The sequence below is a fragment of the Vanessa tameamea genome, chromosome 11 (assembly GCF_037043105.1).
Source record: "Vanessa tameamea isolate UH-Manoa-2023 chromosome 11, ilVanTame1 primary haplotype, whole genome shotgun sequence".
Classification (NCBI taxonomy): domain Eukaryota; kingdom Metazoa; phylum Arthropoda; class Insecta; order Lepidoptera; family Nymphalidae; genus Vanessa; species Vanessa tameamea.
In genome coordinates this window covers 10,319,422-10,347,366 of record NC_087319.1, presented here as the reverse complement: position 1 = coordinate 10,347,366, position 27,945 = coordinate 10,319,422, and the positions used below count along the sequence as shown (strand labels likewise).

At 31.5% G+C, this 27,945-nt stretch overlaps 1 protein-coding gene and 1 long non-coding RNA gene across 2 annotated transcripts in view; one reads left to right on the top strand and one right to left on the bottom strand.

Annotated features, from left to right (window-relative positions):
- The window catches only part of LOC113396173 (protein PF3D7_1417600-like), a 580,968-nt gene that overhangs the window by 270,182 nt on the left and 282,841 nt on the right, over window positions 1–27,945 (bottom strand). The window lies entirely within an intron of this gene.
- Window positions 19,516–20,579, top strand: LOC113396177 (uncharacterized). The gene is made up of 2 exons (XR_003368725.2): window positions 19,516–19,674; window positions 20,421–20,579. It is a non-coding gene; the product is annotated as an uncharacterized LOC113396177 (long non-coding RNA).

The following is a 27,945-nucleotide window of genomic DNA, read 5'->3' as shown; positions in this document are numbered from 1 at the left end:
ATCAACTGACATTAATTGTAGGTAAATAATTTAATTTCTAAGATTTTTGTGTGATCTTTAATTTCGAAACAAACTACGGTTAACTAACAGATACGTAACCGTCTGTACAATTCCCACGGCAGGGCTAAGACCCTATCGAAGAAGTTTGACCCTGTTTGAAGTTTATTCCACAAAATTGCTCCAATGTGGTTAGATGGGTATGCATGTGGCAAAATTACATCCGACAGGATTACTTACGATGTTTCCCGGGCTCGAACCTAAAAACTTCGGTTAAGATTTACGTGTTCTCACCAGTTGTCCACTTCGGATCTCACTAAGTAACATTATTATTCGTTAATGTATATACATATTGATTAAATGCGTTCTCGATTTTAGTTGATTTGCTTCGATCTCATTAATTAAGTCACGTGTGTTTGACGGTGATAGATTGTCATGTAATGTTTGTCACTCATTCTGTAAACATAGTATGTACATAATTATTCCCTTAGTATTTATCATAGTACTAGTATCCACCTGTCTGCCGCCTGGTTACAGCGGTGGGCACAGGTATTACGTGTATTTTTTTCTGCCCCTGATGTGTGTATGCAAAATTTCATGATGATGATAAGTTAAAGAATTTCAGCATTATAATATCTAAAAATAAAGACATTGCAATGGATTTTCTTTTAAATTACGATTATATCAATAATAATAATTTTTTATGTTTCACTCCTGCTATCTAAGTCTATGAAAAAATATATATAAAGGAATTATGTCCATTATATAATATAATTTAGTCAAGGAAATAGTGATTTTTAAATGTTCATTTTCAGGTATTCAACTAAAAATGGTTAGGTTTCTTAGCAGTAGGTCTTGTACATTTGAATATTTTAAGTAACTAGCCATTATTTTTCCAGAATATAAAAATGCTTACTATATATTATGTTTTTAATTTTCGAATTTTACAAATATCAGTTTCCGAGACCAGAGCGAAAAAATCTTAATTTTTTGTATTAAAATATTAAATATTAAATTACGTTATCTATCTCCTATCTATCTATCTATCTTTCTATCTATACTTATAAAATAACATGTCCTAACTGACTGATTCATCATCGGCGCGCGTAAACTATTAATGTTAGGGCCATGACATTTGATGAGTAGGATCTTTTTATTGAGTAGAGACCTACTAAGCACGGAATTTTGGAAATTCTACTCCTAAGGGGATGTAATAGGAGTTGAATAGGGGGTATGGAAGTCCGTCATTTTTTAAGCTAGAAACATGAAACTTTATTTTTAGGATTTCGGACACGCATTTCTGAAACGCCTTCAAAATGTAGTTGAATTAGCAGCAAAAGATCTTATTACTCTATATAAAAAGAATATTATCGAGAATATTATCCCAAAAAATAAAGTTAGTTACAAAAAAAATGTTAAGAAAGCGATCTCTAGCAGACACCCTTCGGATAAAGGACTTGAATGAGAATAAGCGTAACGTGGTATACAAATCTTTATTAGTTCATTTATATACATAAAAGAACCCAAATTAACTGACTATTAACTTATATCAGCAGCAAAAACCGGTTTGGGGGAAACTTTAGTCTTGTAATGTAAAAGCGCATTAAGGATTTTGTGAAGTTATAATATAATGAAGCGTTGCAAGTTTTTTATTGTTATTGATAAAGAAGACACATATATTTAATAACTAAATAATTGAAACATTTAAAATACCCAAAAATCTATTACGTAATGTATAGAACACAAAAGCAGACGTTGACTAATTAAGCAACTCTAAGAATTTATATAAATTCTAAGAACGGACATAAATGAATGGAAAATTGAGCCTATTTAAAGAGTCAATCATTCAGAAATTATAATTTCCGCTTACTAGATTCTCCTTTGACTTTTCTTACGGGTGTTAGTATTGTCTACGAATTTACGTCGGTTTGCGTTGTAGAAACGACTTAATGGTTAGTTACTTGAAATTCAAAAATGATTCATAAATGGTGTCTGATTTTATGAATATACAAGAAGCAGATATAAGATACACATACCTGAATGTTGTTATAAAAAATACTCGAATTTTTTTTTACATACTTCCTTTAATTCTTGCTTCATGTTTATTGCGAGGACGAAAAAATGCTGTAAAACATTTAAGTAGTTACATCGATTACGTTTTTATTTTAAAACATTTCTTTTTTTGTGTTTTCAATACACGCTATATAGCTTTGACGGTTGTCATTATATTTTTTTTTCATAGGTGGAAAACGATCAGGAGGCTCACCTGATGGAAAGTGACTACCACCGCCCATACACATCTGCAACACCGGGGGGCTTGCAGGTGCGTTGCCGGCCCTTAAGGAAGCACACTCTTTTCTTGAAGGTTACCAAGTTGTATCGTTCGGAAAAATCGGTGAAAGCTGGTTCGACAGCTTGGTTGTGCGAGGCAGAAAATTACTTAAAAATCGCGCTGTTGTGGATTTTGGGACATCTAGTTGGTGCGGGTGAAACTTAGTATTTTGACGAGATGTCCGAAGCTGAAATTCAGCAGCCAAGATTAATCCAAAAATTCCTTGGAACATTCCCCGTGGAAAATTCGGTAGAAGACGCAGAGTGATCCAACATCTCTACGCAAAGCCAAAGGATCAAGCAGATCAGAAAGTGCTTGATCGTCGATAATTCGACCTGCTCAACGTTGGATACGGTCAAATACTGTGGCGGCTATTGGCATAATCTCAAATCGTGGAGATACGATGAATGGTGTTTTTTTATAAATATGATATACGAATATTTTAATAATAAACTAAATAGAAGAACAGTCTGAGCCACTAGTCTAAGCCGTTGCGGTGATTGATAACAAATGTCGCTCGCAAAATTTAAATCGAGTTACAAATTGTCTTTCAATTTTGCTTAATTATAAGGAAACTTTGAAGAAATTAAGATATCTATTGGAATTCGAGTGATACTTCAGTCTTGTTAATTACTGATTATTCAAATTTTACAAGAAAAAAATTGTAGGTGCTCATTTAAATGGTATTATTTATTCACATCATATTATGATTATTATGTTAATGTTAATGTAATGTTTATTTTGTTAGGACCACATTTGTAGAAAATTATATACGATTCTATGTTTACATCAAAGCGAAATGTCTAAATAATGTTATATCCTAATACTTGTAGTACATTTAACAAACACAACATAATTCGTACATTTATTTTTATTTTATTTTCTTATCCAATTCTATTTAAAATAAAAATGTATCTTTAAAAAGCTTTAATTTGAAACGTCCAAGAGAACTGTTAACATCGATTCTTCAAAGTGTTCTTATAGATGTCTTAACTCTTTGTACTTTCTAAATAATTATTTAAACGACGCTTACGACAACGAGACCAATTCATTATGTCTATCCGATCTGTTTAAGCTGCATCCAAGCGGCATTGACAACGACATCGCATTATTACTATAAAAAAATACACTGAGATTATTATTACTAAGTGTAGTTACACTTTATTATTGAACAAACTTAAAAAAAAAAAAAGAATAATCAAACATTTTTTTTAAATCCTTTTAATTAAATCTTGTTGCTTCCTGGTATTGAAAACAACCAGACACACTAAAATAAAAAATACAAACAAAAAATATACACCAGATACGCAAAACATATTGTCTGTACTACATATATAAATATAATAAAAATATATATTAAATAAATGTGTAGACTGTTAGATCTTGTATTCCAGAAGCAAAGCCTTATAATAAGTCCGTAATCGACTACACAGCATTAATAGTTTTAGGCTCTTATCTATACTAACTCCCTTTCCAAACGACAAAGCGTCCTTGTACAAAGTCCCTTGTAAATATGTTATTTCCTTGTACCTGTAATTACACTCGCTCACCCTTCAAACCAGAATACAATAATACTGAGTATTGCTGATTGGCGGTAGAATATCTGATGAGTGGGTGGTACCTCCCCAGGCGGACTTCTTTCCAGATGTACCGCTAAATAGATTACAGCAGGATATCTTACGTAAATCACAAAATTAAAAATATGCCAACTCACCTCGTTGCTGCTGTCAAAGCGACTCATTTAAGATATTTTTTCATTTGAATTTTTTATATCGAAAAGCGTTAGATCGACCCGGACTATATCACCGCCCTGAAAGGGCCGTTAAATTAAATGGTAAATGGATGTTCAAATTTTAAGAACCGTCCATCGTTCTATCCTCTTTTAGAGAAATAAAATATGTAGTTTTGACAAATTTTAACAAAAATGCAATGTATAAACAAAAGTTTATTGAAAGCTTGAAAAATCCAATGTAGTTATTGGAGCAGTTCCAAAAGCAAGCTATCTTTATTGAACTGTGAACAAAGAATCAGTTAAAGCCATGCGGGAATCTAGAACAATAGTACAGGTCTACTGCAGATGCTATAACTTTACAAATCCTAGCAAACTATTAATATTTATCCTTTCGCTAGCTCTCATATAAAAATCGATGTTGGTACATCTGTTGACCGATGACAATAACATATATGCTTGGATGAATTATTATTGATATATCTACACAGAGTGTCCCTTTCAATTTTCAAGATGTGCGTGCTAAGCTTGACACTCGTAAAACGTCGTACTACTTTACAACGGTGCGGTGCAACCTTGACAATCTATATAGAGATATAAATGATCAGAGAATATTGTTGGTACTTTAAAACAATCTTTATAAAATTAAGTTCGTTGTTGCTCGCCACAAGATGGCAAACACGTATATAACCAATCGCTATGCCAATTGGTTTACAGACAAACTCAGGGCAATGTCCGTCGGGGTGCCAGTAATATTATAAAGAAAAACACGAACACGTTTACCTCGATAAATTCATTTTCATATTTCAAGAAAAAACGTGGGTAGTTTGAGAAAAGACGTGAAGGGGATAAGCCATATTGAGTCTTGGAAGCGGCAATGAAATATATTGCATTCTTGTAATATTCTGCGTGCCTTTTCATACAGGAGCTAATCAAATTATCTATGACTGTATTTATATCACTATTAAGGTATCATTTTGCCACTAATTACACTTCCCTTCTTTATGCCTTCTGACATACTATCAAATATAATAGATATTAACTAACCATAGCCAATGAGATTTAGACAGAAAAAAATATTACTTTTACTAATTGATATATTTCTAACAATGTCTACGTGTTCTAATAAAACGATTACTATTTATTTCTCATCTGAATTTCATTATATTATTTAAAAACTTTAAATGTTTCTCTTATGCAGACAATTTTTTTTTTGTACAATAGAATTTCTTAACTTGAATAATGATACAGGAATCTGTAACATATATCATCTCCAGGACCTCTTCTGTCCACGACTTCGCTATAAAAATCTTATGTCATTGTATAAAAAACCCCTTATCGGGGACTCTACGCCATTAAATGTCTTATAATAACCCCTAATGCCGTTTACGAGCACTTGTGAGAGATTAAATTATTCGGCGGCTCTAAGAATATTTAGACTGATAATAAAAATGTCTTAAATATTAAGCATGATATATTTAAAAAAATGCCTTCTAAATGTATGGAAATAAGCCTACAACGAAACATTTCATCAAGACGTAAATCTTCACCGAATAACGATAATTAAACACAAGTATTAATTACTGAAGTGCTTTAGAAGGTTATTTAGATTACAATCGTAATTATGAATTTACCAGATCGTAAAGAGCAATTGCTTTTACTTAAGGATGTATTTCACTTCAATATTTGTATCATTATATTTGTGTTTCAGCCACACTGCCCACTGCTGTGTTAAGGCCTCCCCTGCCTTTCAGGAGGTTATTTCACAATGCTGCTACAATGCAGGTCGGTCGATACAAAATGGCTGAGATAAGTTTATTTTCTAATGTTTTTTTTTTACATAAAAATATCAAAACAGAATAGACTGCGAACCATCATGATCGGAGGTATAAAATAAAAAAATGATAACTCACATCAAATTGTCAATATTCACTGCGGATACAGTTTAACTGAGCTTTATGGGTACTGCTCAGGCTGAAGATATATAAATCTACCGATGTTACTTCAGGATGGAGCGGACACGAATATTGATCGGTAATAAATAATAAACTTCTTACTATCGGGTCGGTTGACTGTATAATTAATGGTTTAACTCTAAAGAAGTTAAAGACATTATTTTAGTACAAATTTAGTAGTAAAATAACTTACATAATCCGCTTATGAAGATAAATGTTCAAATTCGACATAAACTATACAATGTAAAGATATTTTATGAATTTTTAAAAACATCTTATTATTTTGCACAAATTATTGTTAATGTTTCCCAAAGTTTACTTGTGTTCAGAGATTACTCAAAAACTGCTTGGCCGATTTTGATGACCTAAACTTTATCGTAAGTACTTTCCTTTTTCAGAAAAACGGTAATGTCAAGTATATTAGACTGGCACCAATCACTCCCCACGGATTTTAAGCTTTGTAATTAATTTCATACATGCATTCATGGACAACCGATGTGAATTTAAATATGAAAAAAAGATACTTGTATCATCAAAATAGTTTTAGTAAATTCTTCATTGCTATACATAGTAATGCCATATTATCTCGCTCACGAATGTTCGCCCACTTCTTAGTAAAAATGATCTGCCATACAATATTAATCCTTATTAAGATTAATAAAATTATTTGTAAACATTTACGGAAAATAAATGTACCGTTTACATTTTACAATTTAGAATAGTTCATTCGGAAACCCTTGTAACTCTCGTTTGCATTTGTTGCTGCATTTTGTTAATTTATTTTCCAGATTAGCTCGATATTCGCCGAAAGCCGTTTATGCTGTTAAGTGAAACATGGTAGTCAATGTTTTCGCGCTTGGCACCGATTTCGAACATTTAAAACCTTTTAATAGTAAGCCTCCATGTTTTTGGAACGTTTTATTTATTTCTATTTTATCATCTACTATGTTAACGATAAGTGGGCACAAAAAGGGTTGTTTTTATTTTTAGTAGGCAGAAGGCCAATTTGGACATTGCATCCTAAAACATACATTTTACAAGCTACCATCTTTTAGAATCTACCACCGACATAACTAAATTATTTGAACCCCTCCGTTTAAGATTTAAGGATAGTCTCGTATTCTAACATTAGTAATACGATAAAATAAATTAAATAAAAACTCAAAAAAGTATTTAAAAAAGGAATGTAAGTCTTTAAAGTAAAATTTTTAAATCACAATTAATTTATAATGTCGGTGATAGTAAATGCAAGGAAATGTCTGAAAAATATAAGGCTTTATCAAATGCAATATATTCCTCAGTGACCTGATATTGTTATATTTTTAACTTAGGTTACGTTAAGCACTAGCCATCATTTTGTAAGAAATTATGTTTTCCTTTAGTGATAAGAATACCTGAATCTTAAATGTTAACTGCGGGCCGCAACCCGGACAAGCACCACTGAATTTTCACGTGATTAATTTGTGTTTATCGTTCGTCTCGTGCTTAGCAGTTAGGGGAAACAATAAGATCAACCTGCATTCATTGATGAAAATCTACCATCTGTGTAACTACTATGCGGATTGCATTGTACCCTAGAAGTTGGACATGTACAGTCTGTTACTTCTTTCTATGTTTTTAATACTTTCCGACATATTCCGTTGAACAAGTTTTGGTTACCATTAACACCCACTTTAGTATGTGAAGTGAGTATTCATTAATTTTCAGTATATATTATAATTAATTTATATTTAATTTTATTGGTGGAAAAAGTAGAGTTTCTTGAGAGTTATCTTTGGTACATCTACATACAATCAATCAAAATTTTATTTTTTAAGTATGCTCATTAAAAGCACATTTGAATCATCATGTTACAATGTGATTTAAAAGTATCAATCTAACGTTAATATCTACTGTTATATATAACAGTAGATATTAATTGCAGTTTGCAATTGCACTGCATGCTTTTAGGCAAGGCCGGTGTAAACTAAGTTTGTGTAAAAATTAAAGAGAGTACATCACCAAATTTCCAGTTCCACGTGGATAATGCTAATATTTAAGGGAACAGGCATGCCATCCTTGGAGTAGAACCGGGTATCCGGACAAACTCAACTAGGAAACTGCAGCCGTCCACACTTAATATTTCAGTTTCAAATTTCTAATCCAAGTGGTAGGTAAAAAAAAACTTCCTGCAATACAAAATAACAGGTTCAATAAGTAAGTAAATAATCAAAACATAAATACCTTTAAAGAGGGATGTAAGCACTAATTTATCTTCTGAAGGTTCAAAGTCCTGCTTACTTTAAATGACGATTTCAACTTCGAGTGAATTAACACTTTTGTATCGTTTTAGGTAACTATTAAAAATATATATATATATTTTTAATAGTTACCTAAACTATTAATTAGACTATTAATTAGGTTTTGAAATAATCACATGAATATTAAAGATTTATGTTATAATATAAATGAACATAATATCAAACGAAGTGGAATTGAGTTAAGACATTAATAAAACGTTATCTAAGGTTGATAAAAACGTCAATATTTAAAGATATTTTAGAATTAATTCTAGATATTTCCTTTCATTACGATATATTCATTCCAATCTAATGTAACAATACCTTGCTGCGCAATTCATTTAAAAAAAAAAAGTGGGCGATCGGCTGTCACATAAACGGGTTTATTTTTGGCCGCGAAATTTGGCTGCTTCGGACATATTATTTCATATTCACATTAGATATGAACCACGGGATGGTTCATATCTAAGTTTCATATAAAAGTTTGAGACTGTAACCGGCCTCGTCTGTTCGGCTCATAAAAATGGTAGCGACGCATCGCCTCGAAATGATATCGCGCAAACTAACAAAATATATACACGAAATCGTACAAGATGGCTGAGCAAATATACTATGAGCTCAAAACTGGAAATAGATAGTAGTAGGTATGTGTGTATTTTGTTTCAATTCACACGGGTAAAATATGGATTTAATTCAAAGCTATTTTTTTAGCCATTCATTCAAAACTGCCTTTTTTCCAATAAATGTATACATAAATACGAAACAAAAATTGATGGTAGCCTAGAATTTCTATGAAAGTTGATGGTTAGAACCTAACTGTTTACACTGAACTGACAGTTTTTGCCTCAATTACGTGGCGGCTCGTGTTTTAGGTCACGTGATATACCTATAGATTAAAAATTACGACTTTTAATTTAAATATAATAAAACAATAATGTGCTTTTATAGTTCAAAATCAAAATATTTAAGTATATTTCCATATACATTTTAGTTTTTATCAAATATCATAATTTATTTGTCACTTCCGAAAGTACCCTACCCTACCCGCGTTATCACGCGTTCATTTAAATCTTCCGTGATGTTCTTATTATTGTGATAATAATTATAATATTAATTATAATACAAATCTACGTTAAATGTTTAAAAAGAATTGAATATTTATTTCGATAAAGATTGATTGTTTGTAACAATAAAATTATACTGTATTTAATGTTACATTTTTAACCTTCCCAAATAATGTTTAAAATATAAGAGTGTATATTCTGTTGTCGATCGATTATCATGGTGCATAAGTACACGTGATCAAAGGTGCAGAGGAGGACATCTAACACCCGCCACCTCACTCGTGGGCGTTCTCCAAATGATGGTATAACAAGAACATGGCATCACACCTGTCCCATCGATAATCGATACTTATAGGATCCAAAGCGCACTTACTTTAACTAAGTATAATCAAAATATTATAGGTACACTAAACCCTGCTCCGAAACAATCTCCTCCTTAATAATGTAAAAGTAGCAGTCAGTAATGTACCGTTGGGCTAAGGTCACCTCTTCTCTTGGATAAAAAGGCAAGAAGCAGACTCGGCGTGGCAGATTTTCATCCGCTAAGTACACTTTTCCTTACGATGTTTTCTTTTACCGCCGAGCATGAGATTAATTATAACCATAATATAGACACATGAAAATTCAGTGGTGCAGGTCCGGGTTTGAACTTTGAATCATCGATAAAGATTCACGTATTCTAACCACAGCCATCATAGATCATTAAATTAGAAAAAAAAAACTCACTAAAAAAGTAGAAAACCATTAATTGTTGATAAATAAATTTAATTGCCGCACACGTATCACACTCATTGAAAGATATTACGTACACACACACTGACGCATATATATTACGTACACACACACGCTCACGCATATAGGGTTCGTCTGAACCAGTGCTAGCCGTGCGTCAGTTCCTGTATTGTGTTATATAAAAATAGTTTACAATAGAGTATTTGTTTATATTATAACGTTTACAGTTATCTTAATTTGCGAGCCTGTGAACGTGCGGTTTATATAGTATGCAACACTGTGACGTAAAAAATGTATCGTATAGATAAAATATAGGAAAATCCCATAGACTACAAATTTACCAATAATATTCAGCAGGAAAATTAGGTAATACTGTTTTAAATAAGGGGATTAAACTGTGGTAACATCATTAGTAAAGTTGGTGTTCAACCCTCAACTTGACCGTCTGAAGGCAGTACGTAAGAAACGTAATAAAAATGAGATGCTGGCAATCTTCGCCGGACAAAGTAGCGCAGCTCCTGGAATGAACTTTAATGCTATCAGGAAGCGAGCTCGGTTCATAGTAAGTTGATAATATTTTTATTGTACTACTTCAGTTTCTGTACTAAAATTATTTGTCCTAGATTACGTTTTAAGGGTGGGCGGTTAGGTGTTGGGTATAAATAAAGTCATCTATGCCTTCCTTGGAGTTCAAGCTTGCTTCATACCAAACTTCATCAAATTCGGTTCAGTGGTTTGGCCGCGAATCAATAACAGACAGACAGTTACTTTAGCATTTATAATACTAGTATAGATTATAACTACTTCATTTAAATAAATTGGCTTCTACAAGTATATTCGTATTGTTGTTTACCAAGATAAATTCAAAGTAAAGTTCAAAATGATTCCTAGAATGTAGGCAAGCCATCAGCAGTTAAAACAAACATAATATATTTTTAATTAAACAATATAAATTAAAGTTTTAATGGCTGGCTGAGCTTCGGCGATTGTTTTTAATTATTACTTTCATCATCCAGGTCATAATGCTTCAAAATATATTCATAGATTTTTTAATATTTTCAGAGAATAGGTCTCGGAATTATTAGTGATATTGGAACATTAAATGAACTTTATAACCCTATTCGGTTCAAAAAAAAATAAAATTCATGTTGCAAATGAAAATTTACAATCATAGTACTTATTTATGAATATGAATATTAAGCAAGTATATAAGTGTTAATAAATGTATCTGTAAAATTGGCTGACTACTTTTATTACCCAACTATAGCAAAGTCAAAGGGTTATGACTCCGGTCCGTGTGATTGTTTATGGGTTCCCACTTCTAAATTACTTATCGTAATTCGATAGAAGAGGTTTCATTAGTAGCGTTTCAATCGTCCGCCGTCAAACGAGAGCCGAGGTCGTAGACCATCCATAGTTGACCTCGAACACTATTCAGGATACCGATAGCACTATCGATACTATCGTAACAATACTATCGATAGTGGACTATCGATATACAACACTATGCCTTACCCTAAGAGTTGTTCATACTGCACTACATTTTATAGTATTACAATGTCACAATTATGACATTAGTGAGGGATCCTTAGGATAAAGAAAAAAACATTACTATGTATTAAATTACTGTCGGAACTTTTGTTTTCATCTAATCAATATTATTAATAACTACATCTTACAGTTTTATATTTATTGTCGTTCGTCGTCACTGCCTCATTCCATAGGGCCGTAAAGTTAAGGGAAGTTATATAGCCACATATAGAATTACTGTACCTAATCAGTATGATATTTGCTTAAGACTCCATTCCACCCTTAAATGTAATCAAAGATTATTTAATTAATTATAGTATATATCTAATTAGAATTTAGGTGTTTATTGTAAATTGAGGCTAACAATTTTAATGAGAACGCATATTTTTTTACATTGTTAATGAAATGTAAGTAACAATTAGAGATAAAAGGGACAGTCCTTTGGCCGGGTACCGGATATCCGGCGAGCTGTAAGGCCTTAAGCGGTTATTCCGGATATTAAAATATTTCTTAAATCGGGGCAATTATTCCGTGTCCTTATTTCAGAAACGTTGAATGTTTAACAAAAGAAATGAAGTACCTGTTTCTTTCTTTTAATTTCTGAATTAAAATTATTACATTACTGTTTGCCTTCAACTTATTAAAAAAATATGAGTCCATTTATTATTATTATTAAGTAGGAAAGAATGATTTTCCCGAGCAGTTGGACATTCAGCGTTGTTATTGTATCTTTATATACATACCTATATATACCAATAGTTGTTGTTTGTGTATGTTTGAATTGTTGAGAAGCCTTTAGCCTGATTTTAAAATCAAAGAATGGTTGATATCAAAATCTACGTTTCGCCATCTGTTTTGTTATTCTTGCCTACTAAGGTATAGATCTGTTCACTCCTGAAAGTGTTCTTCTCGATAAATTATCGGGGTTTTAATAAAATAAACTTAAACAATATAATATAATTTTTTATAGTCCTAGCATTGATTCGTCTCACGCTCACTTAGACAACTTGTAAGCACGGGCGTCACTCGTACTAATGCACGCCAATAACAACAATAACGTGGCGGGCGCGCCTCGAGAGTGAATAGATCACATTGTCGTTAAATACAACTAAGTATAGTTTTGTATAAAATATAGGCTTGTCTAGTGAAATGGGTTGTTCAATCAAACTGAAACAAGTTCTATACTACAAAAAATAATATCGGTTAATAATAACCAACGATGATATCGAGTCACATACGCACACAATGTAACCCGTAGTCGTCCAGATTTGTTCATATTAAGAAGTTTTTTTAATTTAATATATATATTATTTTATATCGTTATAAATAAATAAAAAAAAAACATGAAAAATAGTCTCACAACCACCGTTTCATAATAATAGATAGATAAAAATCGCTTTAGGATTAATAAAATATTTTTAGACATCAAATAAACATTTAAGAAAATTCATAATAAAATATTACCTGATCATAAGGTCGCGTTCTTCTCTAGAATGCTTTCAATATTAATATAAAAGCTATTATTATGCTGTTATTCATGGAAAATAATAATACATGCTCGGTATAAGATAGTAAGAACTTTAACGTCGGGATTGAAGCTCAAGTATAAGTATATATACAATCGCATTTATTATTATTTATTATATATAGGTATATAAAAAAAATCCCATTTATGATTTATTATTTAATGAAGATTTTAAATAAATCATCTTCGATAATTCTTAGAGCATTTATGTAAGTAGTGATATGGAAGATATTATTATGTAATAGTTTTCATGTAATTTATGGCCCAGCTGCAAGTCCGCCTAGGTAGGCGGACGACCAACTGGGCCCTGATGCACTGAGCACCTGACGGTGAGTGGTCATCACCGCCCATAGACAATGGGCCTGTTAGAAATATTAGCCATAAGGAATGCCTTACATCACCAATGCGACACCAACCTTGAGAACTGAAATGTCCCTTGTGCCTGTAGTTACACTGGGTCACTCACCCTTGAAACCGGAACACAATAATACTGAATACTGCTGTTTAACGGTACAATATCTGATATCGAGTAAATTCAGCATTCGAATCATCATTTGCATTTCATGTTTTCAAAGTGATGAGGCATTTTAAAGTTTACCTTCATCATTTCACAAACCGCCATTTTGCAAACAGACAATGCTGTTTGTATATTGTCGAATCATATGTCAGCTGATAAGTGATGGTACCTGATAAGTAGGTATTCCAGGAAGAAGTGAGATTAGTCATAAATGAATTAATTCTTCCAATATTTTATACATTATCTATAACTAAGACTTGCTCAGCTTCGAACCTCATTTTGACTTCAAGATTGTTTTAAACTTGAATTCAAAATTAAAACACAATGATTTAATTTCTTTATGTGTTTTTTGCAGGTAAAACTGTAACAATACAAGATATTATATATTTTATATCGCGGCCCCACACATTATTAGCGTAAAAAGCGTGTTTCAAAATTTAAATTTTATTTAATGACGAAACCAATTTTGCCCCGACCTGCACATATACATATATTAATTTTACAATTAATTTTACTAAAATCAATAAACAAGTTTAAATTGTTTACTACTTTTTATAGCAGTCGCTGAAAAATAAAAAGAATAATTTCAATAGGCTCTTTAATTTTTCTTTGTCTCAACGTTCAGTTTTGATATTCAATATTATCGAATAAAGTAGAAAAAAGAACTCAGAGAGATTTTTTTTATTTGATTAACTTTGATTAAATCTGTAATAATATATAATATAATACAATCACAATGTAGCATTAAAATATTTACAAAGAGGATTATTTAACTTAGGAGTATGTTTGTGCTATAATTTGACATAACAATATTAAATACCTAAAATGCTATGTCACACATCCTTCAAAGCGAAACACAACAAAACTGAGTAAACAATACTCAGTGTTTATAAATTATCCCAACATTACAAAAATATCCTCGTTTATGTTAATAAGTTTTCTCCGAAAATAATGTTTTTTGAAATTATACAACTTAGGAATTTAAAAAAAAAGGCTTCCAAGCAATTTCGAATGAAAACAACGCTATTCATTTTCAATTTAATTACCCTGGTTTCTTTTCTTTGTCTAATGTATTAATTTTTGAGTTGGTTGTAAAGTTTGACCTTCAATGAGTAAGTTTAAAGTTTATTTACGTTGAATAAAGATTTCTTTGAATCATAATTTTCCGTAACCGCTGCGAATTCAGCGAGAAAAACACAATATGAATTTTATGATAATATTTTTATGAAATTTGAATCCAGTGCTCCGGGATCTGCGATCTTGTAAATTATATACAACACAATATACATTAATATATAAAAACACCCGGTGGCGTATGTGGGTCAACACATATTAAGTAGATAATTATAAAAGTAATCGAATATGTACACAGCCACTCAACAAAGATTATCTCAAACATTATTTGTCTATATCTTAAATTAAAAAAAAAACATCTTAAAACAATAGCTAATATTTTCATTATCCTTCATTAAGGTCTTAAGTCTTAAATTGATAAGATACTCAAATATTCTTTAAACATATTTTTTAATTCATAGCTAATCCGTAACATGATCCCTAAACGATACACACGAGCGTACCACTCATAGGTCAAATTAAATCGGTCTTTATTTAAGTGCGAATAAAAAGATAGATTACTTTGTAAAGATAAATAATTATCTGAAGTGAGTCCAAATATATTTAATTAATATGTACAAATAAATAAATGAAGTATCAACCATAATTTTTTTGACTATATGTCTGTTTGTTTGTCTTAAAATGCCTAAAAATTAAAAATATATATAAAATAACTGATTCTAAACAAGGAGTATTCTAAGATACCGTTTAATCTTTATTTCATAAAAATCGGTTGACTATCAAAATTTATAACAAGTTATATTTTACATACATGTTTACTTATACAGGCTAAATATAAAATTTAATGCGGGTAAAACTGCGGGGCACGACTAATAAATAATAAATGACGTCACGAAGCGTGAGTTAGATGACCCCGGCTTGCGGGAGGCGGTAGAGTCCCGTACTCGAAGAAACACTATTATCTTTCTCAACAATTAAGATATATAAGTCAGTGTGTCCGTCAAATCATTATACACGTTTCAATCTCGAGCTGAGAGGAACAGCGAAGACAGAATATATCAAAATGAAATTAGCATCGCTTTTTCTTATCATAATGAGTGTGTTATCACTCTTTCTCGTGCCAAGTGAAGCGAGGCCGGGGAAAATACCAATAAACGCTATCAGGAAAGGAGCCAAAGTTGTTGTGAGTGTCAATTATTGATAATTGTTTTTGTTTAGAAAGCGTTGATTTATAAATTACATTGATAAAGTTGAATTATTGCGTCATAAATATCAGTTCGCAATCGTGATAATATTTTATGAATTATAAATTTGTATTTTTATAGAGTTATACTGTTCAAGTAAACGCTGATTTTTGATTTAATAAAATTAATTTATTCCATTTGGTTTTAGAATGAGAGAGGTAAAATACGTATTTACTTTACGTGCGGAAATATTTGAAGTTTAAACTCTAGACAATCACTACTGAATTTGCATGACTTCATTTTTGCTTGTATAATTGTATAATGTATCTTATATTCGCTTGTATAAGTTGTAATTTTGGTATATGAAATCATTGGGGGAAAACGACGTAATGAGTGAATTTGCGAAAGTTCCTAATATTCTTAATCTTCCGTAAACAGGTCAGAAAACTCTTTCCCAGTAGTCTGCAATTTATTTATTAATCACATATACAAAATAAAAGAAAAATAAATTAAGGAAATTTGATACTTAGAGGGACAGTTTATAATATAATAGACAAAATAGCTAGTATTGTTTTGACATCTTTAGGTGTTTACATTATTTAGTATTTAAGTAATATTTTAATAATAAGGATTTAAAATGTACATATAAATATTTTGATACTTTTGTTCTAGGGTAAAGGAATAAAAGCAATCAACTTTGCGAACACCGCTCACGACATATGGGGTGCACTACATAAGAAGAAACATTAAACAGCATCATTACTGTCTGTATATTGTTATATATACAACATCATTTTAAATCTATTTGTATGAATACCAAATCAGTCATTATGTAGTGTTTAAGAAAACCTAATTATTATAATAAAAAAATAAACTCAAATGAACTTTTTATTTCCCGAAAACACCCTAATTTGTCTGGAGATAAATAAATAATTGTAGGCTTATATTAAACTTACAGGTTTAATATAATAATAGCGCTGTCATAAATATATTGAAAACATAGCTTGGGCTAGTACATTTAGCTGATTCCTCATAGGGATCAAAATACTTCTGGGATGAAATTAAAAAAAGCTATCGAAACTCTATAAACATAGTAGTGACCAAAATGCATGTCCTTTGGAAACTCCACGTGGAATTATTACTCACATTAGTAACTCTCTCAAATGACAAAAGTACCTCAGAGTTTGAATTAATGCTACAATTTCATAAATATTTTATGACAGGTGCACAGGTTATCGACCGGGAATTAGTAAAATCCTAGCTCTAAAAGCAAGTTCTATTTAATCCTAGGTTTTACTATTTCTCTAGACAAACGAAATCTGTAGTAGGCCGTTGTATAGTTTATTGTACCGTGGGAATCGAACATACCGAAATACCACACAATGAAAATTAATACATTAACATTAACAGCCTGTAAATTTCCCACTGACGGGCTAAGCCCTCCTCTCCCTTTGAGGAGAAGGTTTTGAGCATATTGCACCACGCTGATCCAATGCGGGTTGGTGGAATACACATGTGGCAGAAATTCGTTGAAATTAGACACATGCAGGTTTCCTCACGATGTTTTCCTTCACCGCCGAGCACGAGATGAATTATAAACACATTTGTGCTAGCACAATACCATAATAATAATAATAAATAATAGTAAACACATGAAAATTCAGCGGTGTTTGCCTGGGTTTGAACCCGAAATCACCGGTTAAGATGCACGCGTTCTAACCACTAAAAACTGGCTATATGGTTAATTAAATGCGAAAGTGGAATCGAGAATAATACCAGCAGAATATCGTTATAACCTTCTAAAAGACCTTGGTTTGTCGAGATCTGCTGTAAGTTCTATGGAGCTAACGGGTTCCTACCAAATTGGCTGGGCAAATTGAACCGCAACCCGGCACCCGCACAGTGAATCCATGGAATGCTGAGCAATTTCATCTGGTATCGGTCACTTTCATAATTCTATGGGATAGCAAGTCTGATACAACCAGTAAGAGCGGAGCACTAACATTTTGCGTGACATTGCTTTACGTGTTTTCCGGGGCATGGGATATATACATTCCCAATTACTGAACCCCGGGATCCTACTGATAATCACTTTTTATCGGCTCGACCTGGGGTTTGAGCCCAAAACCTCGGGATCTGCGGCATTATATCAAGCTACTAGACCCGAGACTGAGGCAGTTAAAATTGTTAAAATATAATCAATGATATCAAAATTCGAGGTCGATTATATGAGATTCTCGAAGTACTGTAGGGTTTATGTCTCTCCTATATTAAATAATAATATATGTATCAAGTATCGTATATTTTCTTTAGCGCAGAAACGAAATATGATTTTAATGATTTAATTTTATAATTGGCAAAATCGACGGCGTTGTCATGTGCTTAGTTTAATATGTTTATTAACGATCACATATAATCGACTAGATGAACCGTAGATTCACCTGCGTGGCACACAAATCTTTTAAAGCAGAGGTCATTTTATAATAATGATGCATAATAAAATTAACGGTAGAGAAATATAAATAATTTAGAAGCAACGTGAGTCTATTAAATTGCTCCCATGGCAATTACTTAAGGCTACTGACTCAAATCATAATTACATGGTTGTCTTGTCTTCAACCAGAATTGGGCTGGGGTGGAGACGAAGGAAACAATCATATTTATTAACATCCACCCCAATTCAAATCATTGCAGTGTGAAGTTGACCTAAATGTTAAAAACAGGTTACCTTTGAACATAACTTAAATACTTACCAATATCAATGGAAAATGAAATTACACATTAATATTTTCAAAAAATTTAATTAGTTAATTTATTGAGTTTCATTACCTCCCCTATTTGGTTCAAATTAAAAAAAGCTCTGATTTTATTGGTAATGCAGGTAAAGGTATGCAGGTATGCGGGTAAGCCTAAACATTCATGTTCATATCTTGACAAAGTATGGCAACACCATATGGAGTCATACTATATTACTTACCTCCTATAAAATTTATTTGGAACCTTTTTAATTGAAAAAAAAAAAGACTATTGAGCCGTCATACCCAATAGTACCATTTTATTTTTAAAACTGAAGAACCTGCACACAACTTTTCAAATGAACACATCCTCATATTTACCCCTAAAAGGTTAAATTTAAAAAAGTCATTGGAGTCTTTCCTTCCTACAAAATTTCATCAAAACCGACTCTGTGGTCTCGCCGTGAGCGTAACAAAATAGAGACTGAGTTACTGTCAAAATATATATATATATTTATATATACATATTAGAATAATGTAATTCACACTAATAAACTAGTAGAATTTTATTCAAAACATATATAATATACCAAGTACTGATATAGGTTTGTATCTATATCAGTGAGGAACTAGTTTTTGATATTGACACCTTTTGAATAATCTTATTTACATTTACATCACGATTCGAATGAAATCTATAAAATTAATTTTAATCATGCTTACGTCTTAGTGACGTAGGGTTTTTGTTGAAATAATTTGTTGCCAAAGCGCTTTCCTCAAGCAGAGATAGCGAACAAAAAGTTTTTCCCCGTCGCCCCGTCGCAATTCATATAAAAGCCTCATCATACTCACAAACGAATTCATTTTCCTCTAACAGCAAGACTCGGACAGCATGAAGATTATATTACTCTTTGTAGTAATAACATTATGTACTCACATTATGGGAAATAAAATTGTGGGTAATATTTCACCGACTACATCAACCCCTAAGCCATGGCGCAAAAAAATAAGTGATGGTCTGGTGCGTATAAAAAAATAATCAAATTAAAAAAGTAAACAAGCTGAATTTAATCTTTGTACTTAAACGAGCCGCGACATTACAGTTGTTAGAAAACGTGAATCCGGTACAAACTGAGGTTTCATTAAAGGAAACATCATGAGGAAATTTGCCACATTTTTGTTCACTGACCCGCTTTGGGGTAGCGTGGCGGAACAAACTCCAAACCATCTCCTGAAAAGGAGAGGATGCCTTAGGCCAGCAATAGCAATAACATAACAATACAGAATATAATTAATGAATCTAATTCGTATTGCTGCAAGCTAAGCTAATTACTCGTTATGAACATACTTACGCAAATTGGTAACTTTCTTGGTTTATGTACTAATAATTGTTCAATCCATTGTATAATATCCTGTTTGTTTTCCAAAGAAAAAACTAACCACTGTTTGTTACAGGTTTATCTTAGTGGAATCTACATGACATAGATGTGATAGTTGTACATACAACTCAATAATATAACGTGACGATTCAAGAGTGCTCTTACAGTCTTTTTATATAAAGCATATTTTGATTTTGAATTTTTTGTTACTTGTGACAAAATTGAATCCATGAAGTATTGAATTAAATGTACATCTACCACCAATGAGTCATATGCCTGAACCAGCAGTTTGTCAGAATAACCTTCAAATGTATTTAAGGCTCTCGACCATAAGGTTATCCATGTCTGTTACAATACAATTACTATTAAATTTTTATTTTATTTTTAGGGGAAGTTCTTCCAGGGAGCAGCGATTCTAGGAGCGGTACAGCAAGCTATTCACGATGGGAAAAGCGGCAAGCATAAGTCACCACACACGAATTCTAAGTATTAAATGTAATTTTTTTATGTCTGTATATATTTTTTAATAAAATTAGTAGAAATATCATATTATTGAACTTATTTAATTCTTATATTTCGCTGAGTCGGCTTCTTACTTATTCTAGTAATAGTACAAAAATAAATATTTAAAAATAATAATTAAGAACTAGCACTAGATTCTACACCTTGATCTGTATAATTGCGATACTTATCATTTTAATAATTATTTTCGTTGTCGTATTCATTTACGCAATTGATTTATGACTCGCCGTATTTCAAGGCAAATTTATATCGAAATAAAATACAAAAGTACGGAGTAATCTTTCATGATATTGCATCGTCATACTGTTAATCACATAGTCATCGTATCTGGCTTCTGATCAACATATTTCAGACATAAAAATTATAAGGGAGTATTAAATACAGCAATAAATAGATTAAACAAGGATAGTCCCTTGAAACCCTATTATATCAAATAAACACAAAATAATTTCAAGAAGTACTTACATTAATTTACTAGTGACCTGCCCCGGCTTGATGCGGATGCAACTTTGATTTATGAATGTAGAAAATGAGAAATGACTTAGCGAGAAAACATTAAGTCGGTATATTTATTTCATAACGTTTATTAGTTGAAATAAGTATGCCTCAAGTGAGATGTTATGTATATGAATAAACATAGATTTAATTGTGCCCGCGGCTTTTATATAGGAATCTGGATAATTTTAACGACTACGGTCCAAATTTTATTGTTCGAACGAACGATTTCTTGTTGGTTGAATTGATCGTTGCGCATAATTTTGAAATGGTGATGTACTCATGTTCGTCAAAACACTATTTTTAACGTACAGACAGTACGTTAAAAATACACAGCCAGCCAGCCACATATAAACTGGATAAGCATGCAAATAATATGCTGACTTAAAACTATCAATGAGGAGTCGAGATGGCACTGTGGTTCAAACACGTAAATCTTAACAGAAGTTCTTAGTGAAACCAGGGCAGCACCACTGAAACTCAATACACTTAATTAGTGTTTATATTTCATCTCGCTCTTGGCTGTGAAGAAAGAAATCCACAACAGCGCGATTTTTAAGACTTTTTCTGCCTCGCACAACCACTCAAACAGCTTTCGCCGGCGGTTTTTCCGAACCGATACGACTTGGGAACCTTCAAAAAAAGAGCGTACTCCTTCCTAAAAGGCCGGCATCGCACCTGCAACCCTCCTGGTGTTGCAGATGTCCATGGGCGGTGGTAATCACTTTCCATCAGGTGAGCCTCCTGCTCGTTTGCCCCCTATAACATAAAAAAAGGGAAACATCATGGGGAAGCCACATGCAGGTTTGAGTGAAATCATGCATTAGAGCAGCGTCGTGAAATCTTCTCCTCAAAAGGAGGCCTTGGCCAAGGAAAGCTGCGCAGACAGGCTGTTATTTGAAAATTTTCATCAGTTGCTAGTCGATGCTGTGTGTTTTCCGTTCATTTGAACCCGCTGCGATTATTAAAGAATCATGTGATCTAATGAACTGAGTTAAAATATAGTGCAAGTATTCAATGTCCGTATAAAAAGTTACCAAAGTTTCAATTTTGTTTGTTGTTATGTCTAAAAGGTGAACATATTTATAACAAAAATAATAGCCAATTAATGTCAAAAGTAACTCGTGTTTATATATCTCAAACATTATCAACAAACAACGGAATAAAGATTCTTCTCAGATGGAACGATGTACTTTCTTGAAAACTCTAATAGGATTTATTTTGCTGTTGTGAAAGTTCAGTTTATTTGTAGACAATAGTGATGTCCTTTTGATCAAATTTCAGTATCTATATTACATGCATATTATGTATATTATATTATTTTATTTGATAATATAGGTAGGCAGACGGGCAAATAGGCTACCTGATAATAAATGGTCACCACAAGCCATAAACATAAGAAATGAAGAAGAAGTAATTTAAGAAGAAACACCGAAATCGTCAATGCTCTACCGAGCTTAGAAATTAAAATGTTATATCACTTGTGCCTGAAGTTACACTGGATCACTCTCAAACAATACTAACCTACTTGGCGGTTGAATATATGATAAATGCGGGGTACCTATCCAAACGGTCTCGCAGAAACGGGCGTCATACCACCAATGATATAATTCCAAGCCTGACATGCCAAGCGGTCACGATGAGAGAAATTTCATGTGTAGGACTAATGACTTTTTAGTTTTCCGAGGCACGATAATGTAACACTATCAATCATAATTTCGAGCTGATGAGGAGAATTTCTTAACGGAATAACAAGAACATTTTAGTGACCGATCCAGGAATCGAAAAGGGTTTTTCAGGATAAAATTAAATACATAATATATTTGTTTGTTCAATATAAAAAGACTTATTTTCAAAAATAAGGTAGTCAGCTTCATAAGTTAGCTACTAGACCAACGGCGTCGTGAGCAACACAGCTTCAATACAATACCGCATTGGCAAAGAATAACAATCGTGTCCTAGATTTATAAAAGTGTAAGTGCGTCAATAAAAACAATTAAATACAAATGTCGACACGATACTTGAAAAAACATTACACACTCCTCTGATAAATAAACGTCTTTTCAATGTTATTTCAACAGAATATATTAAGAACACAAACAGGAATATAAACTGTTTTATAATGTTATCTAGATATAGTAATGTTGACAAACAATTGTGATATCATTTTTGATAAATACAATTCGGCTGCATTTGATAATACTGATAATGAAATGTATCAGTGAAAATGATAATTTTATTATTGTTATTTTACTGTATAAATGTTTGGGCAGAATACGTTCTGGGACAATCGTATTCGTCACCCATATTCACGAGTGATTATTTTTTCTTACGAAATGTATGCTTTCAAATAGGTACCTTATTTTATCCTCTTAAACTCAAATATTATACGGCATCGCCATAAGACTAACGATCACAGGACTAATTATGTTACAATGTACAATAAGATCTATCCGAATTTATCTGATTGCCCAATCAGAAATTAGAAGAGTATTGATTTTAGAAACAAAAGCCGGTTATATTGACGGTAACATAGTGTAGATATATAAATATAAATAATATGAGGTAGTAATATAGTCAGCTAATGCTGTTATTTTTACAGTTATGATCGTACAGACACGTGCGAGCGCCTCCAAAAACAATTTGATGGCGTTAAACTTATAACTTGCATGTTGGACGAAGTTTCCTTCCTGTCTTATCTAACTAGAGTTTAAAACTAGAACAAACCATTTTCAAAACAAAGATATATGTTAAATAAGAACAAAGTTGCATTTCGAGTCCGCGCGGATTCTTCCTGGACCGATAAATTCTAATGTTGAGTGTGAATTCCTCCTTCTAAGTCTCTCGAGGTGGTAAGCGGTATTTCCTTAGATCCAATATTCGAATTATAATTCGAGACTGCTAAACTTGGTCTAGTTTAGCAGTCTCGAATTCGCACTTACACTAGCGTTTACATGAACTTATAGGTAGATATTTCCTTAAACACGCAATAACGACCAAAAGGTATACAACAATCGTCCGTTTGTTCGCTCACTTCTTCTAAACTACTCAATAGAGTTTCTTCCAAATGTTTAAGCGTATAATACGCTCATATTGAATATATGTATATTAGTGGACAAATTAAAACTCATGAAAACAAAATAATAGGTGCGTAAGAGATGCTACTATGAATGCTTACTCAAAAAGGTAATTAAATTTATCCTAATTAGTATACCGTAAAATATTCGATTACTATGAGCGACAATCGATTTTCATATTTTACTCAGATAATTCCATTAAAAGATTTATTTTATTAAAAAAGTAATATTTCGAAATCTTTAGTTATTAATTTAAATTGTGAAAAATAAAATATGTACTTTGCTGTTCTTTGGAAAATGATGATTATAACTATAATTTTATTTAATTCGATTTTATTACGGTTATTTTTAAATCAAAATATACTTTATTCGTGTAGGCTTTTATAAGCACTTTTGAATCGTCATTTTCGTATTTGTTTAGAATCTTGATCTTTAAGATGTCTTCAGACGCTGGTTAAAGAAATAATTTAATTTCTAAATGAAACACTTATTTTTAATATGTCCAGTGCTCGAAAACTTAGTAGGTACTTCAAAATATAAAACGATAATCGATGCGGTTTTTAGGCGATACTTAGATAGTTTCAATCAAATATTTTCATTTCTTACTTTAGTTACCATAAGCCTATTTACATAAGTAAATTGACATTAATGTAAATAAAAATACTATTCATAAATAATATGATGGTGTTTTAATTGTTATTTCAATGACAATTTCATTCATATTACAATATTCATATTTTGTCATGACAAGATCATACAGCCCGTAATATATTTGAATAATAAAAACCCATATAATTGTTGCTGGAATACCATAGAATGCAATAGATATGGAAACCAGATTGATGTGTATGATTTTAATGAAAACATTTTTATCCAATGTATTATAATTATTTCAGTAATTAATTATGAAATCGTATACTATTTTATTTTCTATACACCTACCTAAAACCTACGAGAAATATATACGGAATAAATATTATTATAGCATCATGTAGGTATCATATAGGTAGTACTAAAAAATCGATTGTGAAGTTGAATATATATAAACCATATAAAAAAATTAAAACAACAGAAACAATACACCAAAGACGCAAACAACGTCGACTGTCAACAATGTACTTAAATTAAAAAAAAAAGTGTCTCACAGATTAGATTATAGCAAGCTTTTCAAAATGAAATCGCTAGGATTTGGATCATAAACTATATTGTGATATTGAACGATGTTCTGTCGTATCATGCCGCAGTATACAGACTACTCATAAATTCGAAGCCTATTTTATAGATGAATAAACATATAGTGAAGTTTCGCGCTAGTTCATTGAACGTCACATAACGTTAAGCAGGATTGTGTCTAGTAACCGCGCGGACTACTCATCTGAGCTGACGAAATAATGATCCTCTTATAAATCGTTATTCATCGGTTCATGAATTGAAAACAAGACGGCTGAATAAATATATAGAAATAGGAATTCAAGTTGAATTAATTATTAAACGTTTATCGTCATAGAACTTGGTGTAAGTAATATTGAAATATTATTTCTCGTAAAGTCTTTGATGACATTGTTTTGTAAAAATAATACTCAATTGGTTTAAAATAAGGGATAACATAAATAAATTAATTGTAACACTATTCCGAGAAAATAATATAGCTAGAACAGCACATCTTGCTATTTTTATAAACCTTCAAGTTCTATATAATTCTTCGTTGTCACTTTGTTTGATATAACGGTTCGAATCGATTCGGATTTTGGTGTTTTTATATAGTTTATATGTATATAATGAATAAAGATATTCTTTTTACATATAAAATGTGAACATCAACTTAGAAAAAATACAATTGCACGAGGTCTTTTCTGTGGTCGTTTATACCGTCATAATAGGTACAATTGATCTACAAGTTATATGACGATTAGAAATTATACCAGTATACGGAATAAATTGTTATTACTTGGTTAATTTTATAAACTTAATAATTCTCAGGTAAAAATAAAACAAAATTGACAAAAACTTCCCATTTGACAGTCATTTTATTTCTTATTTTACACGGGATTACTTACGATTACATTTATTTTTATAAAATCGGATACAAGAACAAAACATATATTTATTAGATATTATTTTAACTGCATAAATAAGTATTTATAACACGATTAAGGAATTTGTTTATTGAAAACACGCCATTTCAATAAATCTTTATATAAAAGACTACATATACTCGTATACTTTATTAAAAATAACAAAGACAAGAGCCAATCATATGCTTTGTCCTTTATATACTTGCCAGCTTCTGTGCCTAAAACTATGTCTTAATTATCATTAACACCTGATATTAATTACTTGTAGTCTGTTACGATACAAGCTGGTTATTATTCAAAAACTAAAATTAATTATATACATATTTAATAAACACATATTTCAATACATAAATATTTCATAATGTTGCCAATAATCAATGTTTTTTTTTTTATTATTAGTATTACTATGGAGAAGTTTAATTTTATTGAAAAATAATTTACTCAGATATTATTATTGTTTTTAAATACATTCAGATATAATTAATAAAAACATACTAATGTGAAATGGAGGCATTCATTTTAGCATATTCCTATTGCACCATAATTCTCTCTTGGCAAATATTGAAGCAGTCATCTTATCACAAGTGGAGTGGAGGAAACAGGATTAAGAAATTAATTTATGAAAGGCACACAAACAAATAGTTCCCACCATTGTCACTGGTCAGTTGTCATCTTCTTCCACAGACGATGCTTAACACACTCCTTACGAAAATCGTTGGTAAAATAAAACACCCACTACACATCGTTTACAAGTAGAACATGTTGTTACGTTTTTAAAAAAAACTTCCTTATATTCGATTCGATTTAACGAATCGAATAAATAATAAAATCGGTCGATTTTAGTATAAAGTAAAGTAGGTATATTTTTCCATATTTATTATTTGACATTTTACTACATAAAAGTGAATTTAAATAATAAATAGTTTTTAATACTTGTACAAAAACATACAAATGATACAGTTAACGACATAGCAGAGCTTAATGTTCCGTCACTAGTATAAAAATTGTGTTCCTGCATCTCATACATATTTACATCACATCACAATCTTCCAATGAAGAAGCAGATTAACCTACTTAACTGCTTTTTCATACGCAAGACGGAGACTGAGATCAATTACAACATCAAAATGGACAGAAAAAGTTGAGATCCAGAGGTAAACGGCACTTTCTATGCAATTCACAGGCATACATAAATATATGATGGTTAAAAACGTGTAAGAAACTATTTAGAAATAAAGAACATAGCATAGTGTGGTTGTAGTATTTAATTGTACAAAACGACGTTAGACATGATCATATTATTAATTATGAAAAAAATATAACCCAAGTCGTACATAGTACATATCTGTTGATATATTTGTACAGTAAAAAAACATACTCAACTATACAATATAGGTTATACTTAAAAAAACAAATAAACAAGTCATTTATTTTCAACCTGGGATTTATAAGTCTTTCGTTTTGCGGAAGACATTTAAAAAAGGCTTATACACTATAAACGAAGTCCCTACCTTATAAAAGTCGATTAGAAACGTTTTACCAATCCACAGGGAAAACGTATTCAAAGTAATAAACAATGTATAGCGTCCGAAACTTTCCATGATTAAAATAAAATATTAATGCTCAATATTCGACAAGAAATAAGTTTTTTTAAACGAGCGAAAGCTACCCGGTGTTTGTTTACTACCGTCCATATATATTGTTACTACTAGACTGATTAACTATAGGGTACTCTATTCCAGTC